The sequence below is a fragment of the Haliotis cracherodii genome, unplaced genomic scaffold, assembly GCF_022045235.1.
Source record: "Haliotis cracherodii isolate W230 unplaced genomic scaffold, xgHalCrac1.p SCAF_37, whole genome shotgun sequence".
NCBI classification, from domain to species: Eukaryota; Metazoa; Mollusca; class Gastropoda; order Lepetellida; family Haliotidae; genus Haliotis; species Haliotis cracherodii.
In genome coordinates this window covers 2085876-2101090 of record NW_027266294.1, presented here as the reverse complement: position 1 = coordinate 2101090, position 15215 = coordinate 2085876, and the positions used below count along the sequence as shown (strand labels likewise).

The 15215-nt window shown below is 42.2% G+C and overlaps 1 protein-coding gene across 2 annotated transcripts in view; it reads left to right on the top strand.

Moving 5' to 3' along the window:
* LOC139477925 (E3 ubiquitin-protein ligase mib1-like) overlaps window positions 1-15215 on the top strand; it is a 54969-nt gene that overhangs the window by 25938 nt on the left and 13816 nt on the right. The gene's annotated exons all lie outside the window — the stretch shown is intronic.

Below are 15215 nucleotides of genomic sequence, written 5' to 3'. Positions count from 1 at the left end.
AGTAGATAGAGGTGACATGTACATTGACTCACTCCAGTGTTGACAGTGAGTAGATAGAGTTGACACATACATTGACTCACTCTAGTGACGACAGTGAGTAGACAGAGGTGATATCTACACTGACTCTCTCCAGTGTTGACAGTGAGTAGATAGAGTTGACATCTACATTGACTCACTCCAGTGTTGACAGTGAGTAGATAGTGGTGACATCTACATTGACTAACTCCAGTGTTGACAGTGAGTAGATAGAGTTGACATCTACATGGACTCACTCCAGTGTTGACAGTGAGTAGATAAAGGTGACATGTACATTGACTCACTCCAGAGTTGACAGTGAGTAGATAAAGGTGACATGTACATTGACTCACTCCATTGTTGACAGTGAGTAGATAGAGTTGACATGTCCATTGACTCACTCCAGTGTTGACAGTGAGTAGATAGATTTGACATGTGCATTGACTCACTCCAGTGTTGACAGTGAGTAGATAGAGGTGACATGTACATTGATTCACTCCAGTTTTGACAGTGAGTAGATAGAGGTGATATCTACACTGACTCACTCCAGTGTTGACAGTGAGTAGATGGAGTTGACATCTACATGGACTCACTCCAGTGTTGACAGTGAGTAGATAAAGGTGACATGTACATTGACTCACTCCAGTGTTGACAGTGAGTAGATAAAGGTGACATGTACATTGACTCACTCCATTGTTGACAGTGAGTAGATAGATTTGACATGTGCATTGACTCACTCCAGTGTTGACAGTGAGTAGATAGATTTGACATGTGCATTGACTCACTCCAGTGTTGACAGTGAGTAGATAGAGGTGACATGTACATTGACTCACTCCAGTTTTGACAGTGAGTAGATAGAGTTGACATCTACATGGACTCACTCCAGTTTTGACAGTGAGTAGAAAGAGGTGACATGTACATTGACTCCATCCAGTTTTGACAGTGACTAGAAAGAGGTGACATGTACATTGACTCCATCCAGTGTTGACAGTGAGTAGATAGAGTTGACATGTACATTGACTCACTCCAGTGTTGACAGTGAGTAGATAGAGGTGACATGAACATTGACTCACTCCAGTGTTGGCAGTGAGTAGATAGAGTTGACATGTACATTCACTCACCCCAGTGTTGACAGTGAGTAGATAGAGGTGATATCTACACTGACTCACTCCAGTGTTGACAGTGAGTAGATGGAGTTGACATCTACGTTGACTCACTCCAGTGTTGACATTGAGTAGATAGAGGTGACATGTACATTGACTCACTCCAGTGTTGACAGTGAGTAGATAGAGTTGACACATACATTGACTCACTCTAGTGACGACAGTGAGTAGACAGAGGTGATATCTACACTGACTCTCTCCAGTGTTGACAGTGAGTAGATAGAGTTGACATCTACATTGACTCACTCCAGTGTTGACAGTGAGTAGATAGTGGTGACATCTACATTGACTAACTCCAGTGTTGACAGTGAGTAGATGGAGTTGACATCTACATGGACTCACTCCAGTGTTGACAGTGAGTAGATAAAGGTGACATGTACATTGACTCACTCCAGAGTTGACAGTGAGTAGATAAAGGTGACATGTACATTGACTCACTCCATTGTTGACAGTGAGTAGATAGAGTTGACATGTCCATTGACTCACTCCAGTGTTGACAGTGAGTAGATAGATTTGACATGTGCATTGACTCACTCCAGTGTTGACAGTGAGTAGATAGAGGTGACATGTACATTGACTCACTCCAGTTTTGACAGTGAGTAGATAGAGGTGATATCTACACTGACTCACTCCAGTGTTGACAGTGAGTAGATGGAGTTGACATCTACATGGACTCACTCCAGTGTTGACAGTGAGTAGATAAAGGTGACATGTACATTGACTCACTCCAGTGTTGACAGTGAGTAGATAAAGGTGACATGTACATTGACTCACTCCATTGTTGACAGTGAGTAGATAGATTTGACATGTGCATTGACTCACTCCAGTGTTGACAGTGAGTAGATAGATTTGACATGTGCATTGACTCACTCCAGTGTTGACAGTGAGTAGATAGAGGTGACATGTACATTGACTCACTCCAGTTTTGACAGTGAGTAGATAGAGTTGACATCTACATGGACTCACTCCAGTTTTGACAGTGAGTAGAAAGAGGTGACATGTACATTGACTCCATCCAGTTTTGACAGTGACTAGAAAGAGGTGACATGTACATTGACTCCATCCAGTGTTGACAGTGAGTAGATAGATTTGACATGTGCATTGACTCACTCCAGTGTTGACAGTGAGTAGATAGAGTTGACATCTACATTGACTCACTCCAGTGTTGACAGTGAGTAGATAGTGGTGACATCTACATTGACTCACTCCAGTGTTGACAGTGAGTAGATGGAGTTGACATCTACATGAACTCACTCCAGTGTTGACAGTGAGTAGATAAAGGTGACATGTACATTGACTCACTCCAGTGTTGACAGTGAGTAGATAAAGGTGACATGTACATTGACTCACTCCATTGTTGACAGTGAGTAGATAGAGTTGACATGTCCATTGACTCACTCCAGTGTTGACAGTGAGTAGATAGATTTGACATGTGCATTGACTCACTCCAGTGTTGACAGTCAGTAGATAGAGGTGACATGTACATTGACTCACTCCAGTTTTGACAGTGAGTAGATAGAGTTGACATCTACATGGACTCACTCCAGTTTTGACCGTGAGTAGAAAGAGGTGACATGTACATTGACTCCATCCAGTGTTGACAGTGAGTAGATAGAGTTGACATGTACATTGACTCATCCCAGTGTTGACAGTGAGTAGATAGAGGTGACAGGTACATTGACTCACTCCAGTTTTGGCAGTGAGTAGATAGAGTTGACTTGTACATTGACTCACTCCAGTGTTGACAGTGAGTAGATACAGGTGACATGTATATTGACTCACTCCAGTGTTGACAGTGATGAGATATATAGAGGTGACATGTACATTGACTCACTCTAGTGTTGAAAGTGATGAGATAGAGGTGATATCTACACAGACTCTCTCCAGTGTTGACAGTGAGTAGATAGAGTTGACATTTACATGGACTCACTCAAGTGTTGACAGTGAGTAGATCGAGGCGCCATGTACATTGACTCACTCCAGTTTTGACAGTGATGAGATATATAGAGGTGACATGTACATTGACTCACTCCAGTGTTGACAGTGAGTAGATAGAGGTGATAAATACATTGACTCACTCCAGTGTTGACAGTGAGTAGATAGAGGTGACATCTACATTGACTCACTCCAGTGTTGACAGTGAGTAGATGGAGTTGACATGTACATTGACTCACTCCAGTGTTGACAGTGAGTAGATAGAGGTGACATGTACATTGACTCACTCCAGTGTTGACAGTTAGTAGATAGAGGTGACATGTACATTGACTCACTCCATTGTTGACAGTGAGTAAATAGAGTTGACATGTTCATTGACTCACTCCAGTGTTGACAGTGAGTAGATAGAGATGACATGTACATTGACTCACTCCAGGCTTGACAGTGAGTAGATAGAGTTGACATCTACATGGACTCACTCCAGTTTTGACAGTGAGTAGAAAGAGGTGACATGTACATAGACTCAATCCAGTGTTGACAGTGAGTAGATAGAGTTGACATCTACATGGACTCACTCCAGTTTTGAAAGTGAGTAGAAAGAGGACACATGTACATTGACTCACTCCAGTGTTGACAGTGAGTAGATAGAGTTGACATGTACATTGACTCATCCCAGTGTTGACAGTGAGTAGATAGAGGTGACAGGTACATTGACTCACTCCAGTTTTGGCAGTGAGTAGATAGAGTTGACTTGTACATTGACTCACTCCAGTGTTGACAGTGAGTAGATAGAGGTGACATCTATATTGACTCACTCCAGTGTTGACAGTGATGAGATATATAGAGGTGACATGTACATTGACTTACTCTAGTGTTGACAGTGATGAGATAGAGGTGATATCTACACTGACTCTCTCCAGTGTTGACAGTGAGTAGATAGAGTTGACATTAACATGGACTCACTCCAGTGTTGACAGTGAGTAGATCGAGGCGCATGTACATTGACTCACTTCAGTGTTGACAGTGAGTAGATAGAGGTGACATGTACATTGACTCACTCCAGTGTTAACAGTGAATAGATAGAGGCAACATGTACATTGACTCACTCCAGTGTTGACAGTGAGTAGATAGAGGTGATATATACATTGACTCACTCCAGTGTTGACAGTGAGTAGATAGAGGTGACATCTACATTGACTCACTCCAGTTTTGGCAGTGAGTAGATAGAGTTGACTTGTACATTGACTCACTCCAGTGTTGACAGTGAGTAGATAGAGGTGACATGTATATTGACTCACTCCAGTGTTGACAGTGATGAGATATATAGAGGTGACATGTACATTGACTTACTCTAGTGTTGACAGTGATGAGATAGAGGTGATATCTACACTGACTCTCTCCAGTGTTGACAGTGAGTAGATAGAGTTGACATTAACATGGACTCACTCCAGTGTTGACAGTGAGTAGATCGAGGCGCATGTACATTGACTCACTCCATTGTTGACAGTGAGTAAATAGAGTTGACATGTTCATTGACTCACTCCAGTGTTGACAGTGAGGAGATAGAGATGACATGTACATTGACTCACTCCAGGCTTGACAGTGAGTAGATAGAGTTGACATCTACATGGACTCACTCCAGTTTTGACAGTGAGTAGAAAGAGGTGACATGTACATAGACCTAATCCAGTGTTGACAGTGAGTAGATAGAGTTGACATCTACATGGACTCACTCCAGTTTTGAAAGTGAGTAGAAAGAGGTCACATGTACATTGACTCACTCCAGTGTTGACAGTGAGTAGATAGAGTTGACATGTACATTGACTCATCCCAGTGTTGACAGTGAGTAGATAGAGGTGACAGGTACACTGACTCACTCCAGTTTTGGCAGTGAGTAGATAGAGTTGACTTGTACATTGACTCACTCCAGTGTTGACAGTGAGTAGATAGAGGTGACATGTATATTGACTCACTCCAGTGTTGACAGTGATGAGATATATAGAGGTGACATGTACATTGACTTACTCTAGTGTTGACAGTGATGAGATAGAGGTGATATCTACACTGACTCTCTCCAGTGTTGACAGTGAGTAGATAGAGTTGACATTAACATGGACTCACTCCAGTGTTGACAGTGAGTAGATCGAGGCGCATGTACATTGACTCACTTCAGTGTTGACAGTGAGTAGATAGAGGTGACATGTACATTGACTCACTCCAGTGTTGACAGTGAGTAGATAGAGTTGACACATACATTGACTCACTCTAGTGACGACAGTGAGTAGACAGAGGTGATATCTACACTTACTCTCTCCAGTGTTGACAGTGAGTAGATAGAGTTGACATCTACATTGACTCACTCCAGTGTTGACAGTGAGTAGATAGTGGTGACATCTACATTGACTCACTCCAGTGTTGACAGTGAGTAGATGGAGTTGACATCTACATGGACTCACTCCAGTGTTGACAGTGAGTAGATAAAGGTGACATGTACATTGACTCACTCCAGTGTTGACAGTGAGTAGATAAAGGTGACATGTACATTGACTCACTCCATTGTTGACAGTGAGTAGATAGAGTTGACATGTCCATTGACTCACTCCAGTGTTGACAGTGAGTAGATAGATTTGACATGTGCATTGACTCACTCCAGTGTTGACAGTGAGTAGATAGAGGTGACATGTACATTGACTCACTCCAGTTTTGACAGTGAGTAGATAGAGTTGACATCTACATGGACTCACTCCAGTTTTGACAGTGAGTAGAAAGAGGTGACATGTACATTGACTCCATCCAGTTTTGACAGTGACTAGAAAGAGGTGACATGTACATTGACTCCATCCAGTGTTGACAGTGAGTAGATAGATTTGACATGTGCATTGACTCACTCCAGTGTTGACAGTGAGTAGATAGAGTTGACATCTACATTGACTCACTCCAGTGTTGACAGTGAGTACATAGTGGTGACATCTACATTGACTCACTCCAGTGTTGACAGTGAGTAGATGGAGTTGACATCTACATGGACTCACTCCAGTGTTCACAGTGAGTAGATAAAGGTGACATGTACATTGACTCACTCCAGTGTTGACAGTCAGTAGATAGAGGTGACATGTACATTGACTCACTCCAGTTTTGACAGTGAGTAGATAGAGTTGACATCTACATGGACTCACTCCAGTTTTGACCGTGAGTAGAAAGAGGTGACATGTACATTGACTCCATCCAGTGTTGACAGTGAGTAGATAGAGTTGACATGTACATTGACTCATCCCAGTGTTGACAGTGAGTAGATAGAGGTGACAGGTACATTGACTCACTCCAGTTTTGGCAGTGAGTAGATAGAGTTGACTTGTACATTGACTCACTCCAGTGTTGACAGTGAGTAGATACAGGTGACATGTATATTGACTCACTCCAGTGTTGACAGTGATGAGATATATAGAGGTGACATGTACATTGACTCACTCTAGTGTTGAAAGTGATGAGATAGAGGTGATATCTACACTGACTCTCTCCAGTGTTGACAGTGAGTAGATAGAGTTGACATTTACATGGACTCACTCCAGTGTTGACAGTGAGTAGATCGAGGCGCCATGTACATTGACTCACTCCAGTTTTGACAGTGATGAGATATATAGAGGTGACATGTACATTGACTCACTCCAGTGTTGACAGTGAGTAGATAGAGGTGATAAATACATTGACTCACTCCAGTGTTGACAGTGAGTAGATAGAGGTGACATCTACATTGACTCACTCCAGTGTTGACAGTGAGTAGATGGAGTTGACATGTACATTGACTCACTCCAGTGTTGACAGTGAGTAGATAGAGGTGACATGTACATTGACTCACTCCAGTGTTGACAGTTAGTAGATAGAGGTGACATGTACATTGACTCACTCCATTGTTGACAGTGAGTAAATAGAGTTGACATGTTCATTGACTCACTCCAGTGTTGACAGTGAGTAGATAGAGATGACATGTACATTGACTCACTCCAGGCTTGACAGTGAGTAGATAGAGTTGACATCTACATGGACTCACTCCAGTTTTGACAGTGAGTAGAAAGAGGTGACATGTACATAGACTCAATCCAGTGTTGACAGTGAGTAGATAGAGTTGACATCTACATGGACTCACTCCAGTTTTGAAAGTGAGTAGAAAGAGGTCACATGTACATTGACTCACTCCAGTGTTGACAGTGAGTAGATAGAGTTGACATGTACATTGACTCATCCCAGTGTTGACAGTGAGTAGATAGAGGTGACAGGTACATTGACTCACTCCAGTTTTGGCAGTGAGTAGATAGAGTTGACTTGTACATTGACTCACTCCAGTGTTGACAGTGAGTAGATAGAGGTGACATGTATATTGACTCACTCCAGTGTTGACAGTGATGAGATATATAGAGGTGACATGTACATTGACTTACTCTAGTGTTGACAGTGATGAGATAGAGGTGATATCTACACTGACTCTCTCCAGTGTTGACAGTGAGTAGATAGAGTTGACATTAACATGGACTCACTCCAGTGTTGACAGTGAGTAGATCGAGGCGCATGTACATTGACTCACTTCAGTGTTGACAGTGAGTAGATAGAGGTGACATGTACATTGACTCACTCCAGTGTTAACAGTGAATAGATAGAGGCAACATGTACATTGACTCACTCCAGTGTTGACAGTGAGTAGATAGAGGTGATATATACATTGACTCACTCCAGTGTTGACAGTGAGTAGATAGAGGTGACATCTACATTGACTCACTCCAGTTTTGGCAGTGAGTAGATAGAGTTGACTTGTACATTGACTCACTCCAGTGTTGACAGTGAGTAGATAGAGGTGACATGTATATTGACTCACTCCAGTGTTGACAGTGATGAGATATATAGAGGTGACATGTACATTGACTTACTCTAGTGTTGACAGTGATGAGATAGAGGTGATATCTACACTGACTCTCTCCAGTGTTGACAGTGAGTAGATAGAGTTGACATTAACATGGACTCACTCCAGTGTTGACAGTGAGTAGATCGAGGCGCATGTACATTGACTCACTCCATTGTTGACAGTGAGTAAATAGAGTTGACATGTTCATTGACTCACTCCAGTGTTGACAGTGAGGAGATAGAGATGACATGTACATTGACTCACTCCAGGCTTGACAGTGAGTAGATAGAGTTGACATCTACATGGACTCACTCCAGTTTTGACAGTGAGTAGAAAGAGGTGACATGTACATAGACTCAATCCAGTGTTGACAGTGAGTAGATAGAGTTGACATCTACATGGACTCACTCCAGTTTTGAAAGTGAGTAGAAAGAGGTCACATGTACATTGACTCACTCCAGTGTTGACAGTGAGTAGATAGAGTTGACATGTACATTGACTCATCCCAGTGTTGACAGTGAGTAGATAGAGGTGACAGGTACATTGACTCACTCCAGTTTTGGCAGTGAGTAGATAGAGTTGACTTGTACATTGACTCACTCCAGTGTTGACAGTGAGTAGATAGAGGTGACATGTATATTGACTCACTCCAGTGTTGACAGTGATGAGATATATAGAGGTGACATGTACATTGACTTACTCTAGTGTTGACAGTGATGAGATAGAGGTGATATCTACACTGACTCTCTCCAGTGTTGAAAGTGAGTAGATAGAGTTGACATTAACATATACTCACTCCAGTGTTGACAGTGAGTAGATCGAGGCGCATGTACATTGACTCACTTCAGTGTTGACAGTGAGTAGATAGAGGTGACATGTACATTGACTCACTCCAGTGTTAACAGTGAATAGATAGAGGCAACATGTACATTGACTCACTCCAGTGTTGACAGTGAGTAGATAGAGGTGATATATACATTGACTCACTCCAGTGTTGACAGTGAGTAGATAGAGGTGACATCTACATTGACTCACTCCAGTGTTGACAGTGAGTAGATGGAGTTGACATCTACATTGACTCACTCCAGTGTTGACAGTGAGTAGATAGAGATGACATGTACATTGACTCACTCCAGTGTTGACAGTGAGTAGATAAAGGTGACATGTACATTGACTCACTCCATTGTTGACAGTGAGTAAATAGAGTTGACATGTTCATTGACTCACTCCAGTGTTGACAGTGAGTAGATAGATTTCACATGTGCATTGACTCACTCCAGTGTTGACAGTGAGTAGATAGAGGTGACATGTACATTGACTCACTCCAGTTTTGACAGTGAGTAGATAGAGTTGACATATACATGGACTCACTCCAGTTTTGACAGTGAGTAGAAAGAGGTGACATGTACATTGACTCCATCCAGTGTTGACAGTGAGTAGATAGAGTTGACATGTACAATGACTCACTCCAGTGTTGACAGTGAGTAGATAGAGGTGACATGAACATTGACTCACTCCAGTGTTGGCAGTGAGTAGATATAGTTGACATGTACATTGACTCACTCCAGTGTTGACAGTGAGTAGATAGAGGTGATATCTACACTGACTCACTCCAGTGTTGACAGTGAGTAGATGGAGTTGACATCTACATTGACTCACTCCAGTGTTGACAGTGAGTAGATAGTGGTGACATCTACATTGACTCACTCCAGTGTTGACAGTGAGTAGATGGAGTTGACATCTACATGGACTCACTCCAGTGTTGACAGTGAGTAGATAAAGGTGACATGTACATTGACTCACTCCAGTGTTGACAGTGAGTAGATAAAGGTGACATGTACATTGACTCACTCCATTGTTGACAGTGAGTAGATAGAGTTGACATGTCCATTGACTCACTCCAGTGTTGACAGTGAGTAGATAGATTTGACATGTGCATTGACTCACTCCAGTGTTGACAGTGAGTACATAGAGGTGACATGTACATTGACTCACTCCAGTTTTGACAGTGAGTAGATAGAGTTGACATCTACATGGACTCACTCCAGTTTTGACAGTGAGTAGAAAGAGGTGACATGTACATTGACTCCATCCAGTTTTGACAGTGACTAGAAAGAGGTGACATGTACATTGACTCCATCCAGTGTTGACAGTGAGTAGATAGATTTGACATGTGCATTGACTCACTCCAGTGTTGACAGTGAGTAGATAGAGTTGACATCTACATTGACTCACTCCAGTGTTGACAGTGAGTAGATAGTGGTGACATCTACATTGACTCACTCCAGTGTTGACAGTGAGTAGATGGAGTTGACATCTACATGGACTCACTCCAGTGTTGACAGTGAGTAGATAAAGGTGACATGTACATTGACTCACTCCAGTGTTGACAGTGAGTAGATAAAGGTGACATGTACATTGACTCACTCCATTGTTGACAGTGAGTAGATAGAGTTGACATGTCCATTGACTCACTCCAGTGTTGACAGTGAGTAGATAGATTTGACATGTGCATTGACTCACTCCAGTGTTGACAGTCAGTAGATAGAGGTGACATGTACATTGACTCACTCCAGTTTTGACAGTGAGTAGATAGAGTTGACATCTACATGGACTCACTCCAGTTTTGACCGTGAGTAGAAAGAGGTGACATGTACATTGACTCCATCCAGTGTTGACAGTGAGTAGATAGAGTTGACATGTACATTGACTCATCCCAGTGTTGACAGTGAGTAGATAGAGGTGACAGGTACATTGACTCACTCCAGTTTTGGCAGTGAGTAGATAGAGTTGACTTGTACATTGACTCACTCCAGTGTTGACAGTGAGTAGATACAGGTGACATGTATATTGACTCACTCCAGTGTTGACAGTGATGAGATATATAGAGGTGACATGTACATTGACTCACTCTAGTGTTGAAAGTGATGAGATAGAGGTGATATCTACACTGACTCTCTCCAGTGTTGACAGTGAGTAGATAGAGTTGACATTTACATGGACTCACTCCAGTGTTGACATTGAGTAGATCGAGGCGCCATGTACATTGACTCACTCCAGTTTTGACAGTGATGAGATATATAGAGGTGACATGTACATTGACTCACTCCAGTGTTGACAGTGAGTAGATAGAGGTGATAAATACATTGACTCACTCCAGTGTTGACAGTGAGTAGATAGAGGTGACATCTACATTGACTCACTCCAGTGTTGACAGTGAGTAGATGGAGTTGACATGTACATTGACTCACTCCAGTGTTGACAGTGAGTAGATAGAGGTGACATGTACATTGACTCACTCCAGTGTTGACAGTTAGTAGATAGAGGTGACATGTACATTGACTCACTCCATTGTTGACAGTGAGTAAATAGAGTTGACATGTTCATTGACTCACTCCAGTGTTGACAGTGAGTAGATAGAGATGACATGTACATTGACTCACTCCAGGCTTGACAGTGAGTAGATAGAGTTGACATCTACATGGACTCACTCCAGTTTTGACAGTGAGTAGAAAGAGGTGACATGTACATAGACTCAATCCAGTGTTGACAGTGAGTAGATAGAGTTGACATCTACATGGACTCACTCCAGTTTTGAAAGTGAGTAGAAAGAGGTCACATGTACATTGACTCACTCCAGTGTTGACAGTGAGTAGATAGAGTTGACATGTACATTGACTCATCCCAGTGTTGACAGTGAGTAGATAGAGGTGACAGGTACATTGACTCACTCCAGTTTTGGCAGTGAGTAGATAAAGTTGACTTGTACATTGACTCACTCCAGTGTTGACAGTGAGTAGATAGAGGTGACATGTATATTGACTCACTCCAGTTTTGACAGTGATGAGATATATAGAGGTGACATGTACATTGACTTACTCTAGTGTTGACAGTGATGAGATAGAGGTGATATCTACACTGACTCTCTCCAGTGTTGACAGTGAGTAGATAGAGTTGACATTAACATGGACTCACTCCAGTGTTGACAGTGAGTAGATCGAGGCGCATGTACATTGACTCACTTCAGTGTTGACAGTGAGTAGATAGAGGTGACATGTACATTGACTCACTCCAGTGTTAACAGTGAATAGATAGAGGCAACATGTACATTGACTCACTCCAGTGTTGACAGTGAGTAGATAGAGGTGATATATACATTGACTCACTCCAGTGTTGACAGTGAGTAGATAGAGGTGACATCTACATTGACTCACTCCAGTTTTGGCAGTGAGTAGATAGAGTTGACTTGTACATTGACTCACTCCAGTGTTGACAGTGAGTAGATAGAGGTGACATGTATATTGACTCACTCCAGTGTTGACAGTGATGAGATATATAGAGGTGACATGTACATTGACTTACTCTAGTGTTGACAGTGATGAGATAGAGGTGATATCTACACTGACTCTCTCCAGTGTTGACAGTGAGTAGATAGAGTTGACATTAACATGGACTCACTCCAGTGTTGACAGTGAGTAGATCGAGGCGCATGTACATTGACTCACTCCATTGTTGACAGTGAGTAAATAGAGTTGACATGTTCATTGACTCACTCCAGTGTTGACAGTGAGGAGATAGAGATGACATGTACATTGACTCACTCCAGGCTTGACAGTGAGTAGAAAGAGGTGATATATACATTGACTCACTCCAGTGTTGACAGTGAGTAGATAGAGGTGATATATACATTGACTCACTCCAGTGTTGACAGTGAGTAGATAGAGGTGACATCTACATTGACTCACTCCAGTGTTGACAGTGAGTAGATGGAGTTGACATCTACATTGACTCACTCCAGTGTTGACAGTGAGTAGATAGAGATGACATGTACATTGACTCACTCCAGTGTTGACAGTGAGTAGATAAAGGTGACATGTACATTGACTCACTCCATTGTTGACAGTGAGTAAATAGAGTTGACATGTTCATTGACTCACTCCAGTGTTGACAGTGAGTAGATAGATTTGACATGTGCATTGACTCACTCCAGTGTTGACAGTGAGTAGATAGAGGTGACATGTACATTGACTCACTCCAGTTTTGACAGTGAGTAGATAGAGTTGACATATACATGGACTCACTCCAGTTTTGACAGTGAGTAGAAAGAGGTGACATGTACATTGACTCCATCCAGTGTTGACAGTGAGTAGATAGAGTTGACATGTACAATGACTCACTCCAGTGTTGACAGTGAGTAGATAGAGGTGACATGAACATTGACTCACTCCAGTGTTGGCAGTGAGTAGATAGAGTTGACATGTACATTGACTCACTCCAGTGTTGACAGTGAGTAGATAGAGGTGATATCTACACTGACTCACTCCAGTGTTGACAGTGAGTAGATGGAGTTGACATCTACGTTGACTCACTCCAGTGTTGACATTGAGTAGATAGAGGTGACATGCACATTGACTCACTCCAGTGTTGACAGTGAGTAGATAGAGTTGACACATACATTGACTCACTCTAGTGACGACAGTGAGTAGACAGAGGTGATATCTACACTTACTCTCTCCAGTGTTGCCAGTGAGTAGATAGAGTTGACATCTACATTGACTCACTCCAGTGTTGACAGTGAGTAGATAGAGTTGACATCTACATTGACTCACTCCAGTGTTGACAGTGAGTAGATGGAGTTGACATCTACATGGACTCACTCCAGTGTTGACAGTGAGTAGATAAAGGTGACATGTACATTGACTCACTCCAGTGTTGACAGTGAGTAGATAAAGGTGACATGTACATTGACTCACTCCATTGTTGACAGTGAGTAGATAGAGTTGACATGTCCATTGACTCACTCCAGTGTTGACAGTGAGTAGATAGATTTGACATGTGCATTGACTCACTCCAGTGTTGACAGTGAGTAGATAGAGGTGACATGTACATTGACTCACTCCAGTTTTGACAGTGAGTAGATAGAGTTGACATCTACATGGACTCACTCCAGTTTTGACAGTGAGTAGAAAGAGGTGACATGTACATTGACTCCATCCAGTGTTGACAGTGAGTAGATAGAGTTGACATGTACAATGACTCACTCCAGTGTTGACAGTGAGTAGATAGAGGTGACATGAACATTGACTCAGTCCAGTGTTGGCAGTGAGTATATAGAGTTGACATGTACATTGACTCACTCCAGTGTTGACAGTGAGTAGATAGAGGTGATATCTACACTGACTCACTCAAATGTTGACAGTGAGTAGATGGAGTTGACATCTACGTTGACTCACTCCAGTGTTGACATTGAGTAGATAGAGGTGACATGTACATTCACTCACTCCAGTGTTGACAGTGAGTAGATAGAGTTGACACATACATTGACTCACTCTAGTGACGACAGTGAGTAGACAGAGGTGATATCTACACTTACTCTCTCCAGTGTTGACAGTGAGTAGATAGAGTTGACATCTACATTGACTCACTCCAGTGTTGACAGTGAGTAGATAGAGTGACATGTACATTGAATCACTCCAGTGTTGAAAGTGAGTAGATAGAGGTGACATGTACATTGACTCTCTCCAGTGTTGACAGTGAGTAGATAGAGTTGACATTTACATCGACTCACTCCAGTGTTGACAGTGAGTAGATCGAGGTGCCATGTACATTGACTCACTCCAGTGTTGACAGTGATGAGATATATAGAGGTGACATATACATTGACTCACTTCAGTGTTGACAGTGAGTAGATAGAATTGACATTTACATGGACTCACTCCAGTGTTGACAGTGAGTAGATCGAGGCGCCATGTACATTGACTCACACCAGTGTTGACAGTGATGAGATATATAGATGTGACATGTACATTGACTCACTTCAGTGTTGACTGTGAGTAGATAGAGTTGACATGTGCATTGACTCACTCCAGTGTTGACAGTGAGTAGATAGAGTTGACATGTGCATTGACTCACTCCAGTGTTGACAGTGAGTAGATAGAGATGACATGTACATTGACTCACGCCAGGTTTGACAGTGAGTACATAGAGTTGACATCTACATGGACTCACTCCAGTTTTGACAGTGAGTAGAAAGAGGTGACATGTACATTGACTCACTCCAGTGTTGACTGTGAGTAGATAGAGGTGATATCTACATTGACTCACTCCAGTGTTGACAGTGAGTAGATAGAGGTGACATGTACATTGACTCACTCCAGTGTTGACAGTGAGTAGATGGAGTTGACATCTACATTGACTCACTCCAGTGT